Below are 4,609 nucleotides of genomic sequence, written 5' to 3'. Positions count from 1 at the left end.
TTGGAAAGAAATTGACCGTCGACGTTCATTTTAGTTAGGTTTGTTAATAAGTTGAGGGTGTGTAAGGGGTTAGATGAAGTATGCCATATTTCAAAAATGGTAACTATCCCAATTAAAAAGATTTTCACTGTGTTCTTGGAAACTTGCTGAACGTACTGAAGGATTTTCCTCTTATCAAGTGAATACTGAAATTGACACTCTATTGTAGCAATCCTGGTGGCTGCAACTTTGCATATATAGTATGCTGAGTCCTGGATTCCTGGTATAACAGTCCATATTTACTCTTTCACTTTTGGTGATAAGATACTCTATTTATCGTTCTAGAGCTAATAAACTTGTCATTGTTTGGTGATTAGCTTATGCTTGCCATTTTTTGTCATCACTCATTAGTTAGTTTGTCCTCTTAGGAGAACTTGTGATATGAAGTTCAATACAAAGCAGAGCAAAAGATAGATAGATAACATGAGCTAACATTTGATTGATGTACTATCAGGTGTCAAGATCCATTGGTGATATTTACTTGAAGAAGCCGGAGTACAACATGGACCGAATATTTCGGAAAATTGGCCTTGTTATTGCATTGAAGAGGCTAGCTCTTACCACTGAACCACAAATTCATGTTCGCGAGCTCAAACCAATTGACCACTTTCTGATATTTGCCTACGATGGTCTTTGAGAGCATCTCAGCGAGGCTGCTGCTGTGCAAATTGTCTTCAAGAACCCGAGAATGGTAAGTTCTAATATATCAGTACCATTTGACCATCCCACCATGGGGGTTTTATTCTACATATGAATGACCTGTTAGACAGATGAAAGAACGCCAAGGTTGTGTGAAATTATTTGTGCAAGGTATAGCAAACCGATTAGTCCAGGTTGCCTTGAAAGAGGCCATGAAGACGATAGAGCGGGGTGTGTCGCGCCATTTCCACGACGACGTCAATGTCATTTTGTGTACCTCGACAGGCAAGGGGGTCGCCATCAGACCAGGGTCATGGACTCGAGCAGCAACAACACCAGTGCTCCCGTCGACATCTACTCCTACAGCTCCTTCCAATCTGTGCAGCCACGACAGGCTTACCATAACCCCGGTTAGTAGTTTTTCTCTTGCACAGTGCTAATTATAAAATGGTATGGAAAGTTAAAATTCATCTTAAGATGATGATTTTTCTGTGGCAACTTCTCTGAAATGAAGTCCTAACAAGAGATATTATCAAGAGAAAAAAAAGTGGCCTGGTGACAATATATGTTCTTTATGACCGAGAGGAATGGGCGCAACACCTGTTCTTTTCATGCTCTATTGCTAGAGTGGTTTTGCTTGTTGTTGGATCAGTTTCTGGGACTGAGTGCTGCCCCAATAGTATTTGATAATTCCACTCTTGGTGTTATGCTTATTTCCCGGTTGGGTTGGCTTATATTCAGGACAATTTGCTTGGCTCGTAACAGAGCAACCTTCGAAAAGAAGATGATCAAGTCTCCTTTTAAAATTGTTTTCGCCACCTGTTCTATCTTGGTGTATTGGGCAGGTCTTCAGAAGGGAGATAGTGCGAAGGAGATGATGTAGGGAGCAGAGCTGCTCAAGATCAATGCCGCCAACATACTGAGGCTTTGTCAAGGACCGATTGGACGAACTTTTGGATGAAGATGATGCATTGGGATACATCATTCTAGACTCTTTAAAGGTGCATTTGAAGGACAAATTCAGTGATTGACTTGTAAGGATTTAGTTTATGTACTACTGCTCCTTAAAGCTGCATTTGAAGGACGGGAAGGTAGGCTTGATTTCTATGAAAATACATGGTTAATGCTTGTAGTACATGCATGCAACACACTGTTTTGGCTTGGTTTGCATTTGATTGGCAAATTTGTGTTTTTTTTCAGGGCAAAGTTATTGGTTTTATTACCATGGTAACCTTCAGACCTTGATGCAAACGACAAGTGCCCCGATTCGTTACCCCAATGCAATTTCCGTATGCGTCACGTTACCCCGTTACTTGAAAATCTCTCTCTCGGAGATAGTCCGTTCACTCATCATTGATGACAAATATGTTCACTGAATTTGTACTTTTGAGTTACATTTTTATTACAACAATGTTCACTATTAGTATACTTTTGTTCATTTTATTGATATATTATTTTTCTAAAATGTATGATGATTTTATTCACATGGTACTACGTGCGTTGCATCGTGCACACTAACTAGTGTGAGAAGTACAATTGCGAATAACTAAACTCAAAAACAAATGGATGTGAATACACCGTGGGTGTGCCACTGCCACGTACTACGTACCTACACTACCAGAATATCCGCTTACGCCGACGGCCTCATCTATGCCGACGGGTGCTGTCGGCATAGATAGGCCTATCCCGACGGCCCAGGCCAGGCCGTAGGCGTAGAAACGCCGTCGGCATACGTCTATCTATGCCAATGGGGCCGTCGGCATAGATAAGGCCGTCGGGACCGCTAGAGGTACGCCGTTACTGATTGGCAAATTTGGGCAAAGTTATTGGTTTTATTACCATGGTAACCTTTAGACCTTAATGCAAACGACAAGTGCCCCGATTCGTTACCCCAATGCAGTTTCTGTATGCGTCACGTTACCCCGTTACTTGAAAATATCTCTCTCGGAGATAGTCCGTTCACTCATCATTGATGACAAATATGTTCACTGAATTTGTACTTTTGAGTTACATTTTTATTACAACAATGTTCACTATTAGTATATTTTTGTTCATTTTATTGATATTTTTTTTCTAAAATGTATGATGATTTTATTCACATTGTACTATGTGCGTTGCATCGTGCACGCTAACTAGTGTGAGAAGTACAATCGCGAATAACTAAACTAAAAAACAAATGGATGTGAATACACCGTGGGTGTGCCACTGCCACGTACTACGTACCTACACTACCAGAATATCCGCTTACGCCGACGACCTCATCTATGCCGACGGGTGCCGTCGGCATAGATAGGCCTATCCCGACGGCCCAGGCCAGGCCGTAGGCGTAGAAACACCGTCGGCATACGTCTATCTATGCCGATGGGGCCGTCGGCATAGATAAGGCCGTCGGGACCGCTAGAGGTACGCCTATGGGGCCCGTCGGCATAGCCCGGGAGATAACGGCGGTCGTTTGACGGCGTCAAAACTACACCGACAGGGAGGTAACGGCGGCCGTCGGCATAGATTTGCTGACATCACCGATCCGCATCGTCGACACGTCACGATCCGAGGGAGTGGGGGCCCGTTGTGTGGCAGAGATGTGCCTACGGTGAAGCCGTCGGCATAGACCTGGCGTGCCATGTCATCGATCCGCGTGCGGTGCCACGTCATCGATCCGTAGGATTGTACCTCCTGTGCGTAGCTATGCCGCCGTCGGCATATATTTATTTTTAAATTTTTTCTATTTTTACTTTATGTTTTTTCATTTTTTTTATTTTACCACAAGATAAATGTGCCTCTCTAAACAAAAAAACATATCCCGATGGTATATCGATTGCCCCCCTCACGGACGTCGCTGTCGCCGTGTGACGGAGGGGGGAAACGGTCGACACGGAGGGAATCTGGTTAGTGGGGGGATTTGGGGTGTAGCTATGCCACCGAAACATCGCACGGGTCCCGATGCATATGTGAAAGTGTTCAGGCATGCGTAGACGCCCGTCTTGGGGCTCCGCGGTGTGGCCCCCTGCATATGTGAAAGTGTTTGCCTTGTTTCAGCTGCCCGCATTCATGCCACTGTAGAGCGCGCCGCTCCATATTGAAGGCGGCTAAGGGCGACGTGACCTCTCTCTGCCTCCGTCATTGAAGCGGCGCGCACGCCGGCCGTCTTTGGCGTCCGCGCATGTTCAATGCCGGAGACACATGATTGGACGGGACGGGAGGGATATATACCACACCCGTTCAATGCCCCGTCAGTCCGTATGTCGCCATTAAGCAGGCTCGCCAGCCGAGAAACCCACTCAGGCGCCGCGCATTGGCGCACCCGGACGCCTCGCCTCACCAAAATCCACTGTTTTAAAGGTGGCCACACTCGGCTAACTCCACACCACAACACAAGATGCTCCCCATCCTCCTCCCTTGCACTGCATCCACCATGACTTTAGGCGGCGAAACTCTATGAGAGAGCCTTTCCATGGAGATGAAGCACGCCATGACCGCCCTTGCCGCTGCCTGCCAGAGGCGCCGTGCCAGGTAGATCGAGGTCGGCTTGCCGGCCAGCTCGCTCGAGCTCTCCGATGATGAGGAGGACGAGACCACGATGGAGACAGGCTCCGACGACAACGCCCCGGTTCCCGTGCCTCCTGTGGACGCCGGCTTCAACATGGAGCAGGCGCACTACAACGCCGCCATGGAGGATGTGCAGCCAGCGCCAGCGCCTTTGTTGGTGTTCCAACAGGTGTAGGAGGAACAGCTGTACAACCTATTCCTCCTAAAGCAGCACCGGCTGGCCGAGGGCCAGATCTACGGCAAGCTTGCGAGTGAGGAGGGTGTGGCGGCCATGGCCGTGGCGAACCCCTATTTCGTCGGGGAGCGGCGTGCCATATACGATGTCGTCCATGCTCAAGCCGCCGCTCGCGAGAAAGGGGCGGGTTTTTTTTCTTCTAAATGTTTG

The sequence above is a fragment of the Triticum aestivum genome, chromosome 1A, assembly GCF_018294505.1.
Source record: "Triticum aestivum cultivar Chinese Spring chromosome 1A, IWGSC CS RefSeq v2.1, whole genome shotgun sequence".
Taxonomy (NCBI): domain Eukaryota; kingdom Viridiplantae; phylum Streptophyta; class Magnoliopsida; order Poales; family Poaceae; genus Triticum; species Triticum aestivum.
This window is presented reverse-complemented; position numbering follows the sequence as displayed.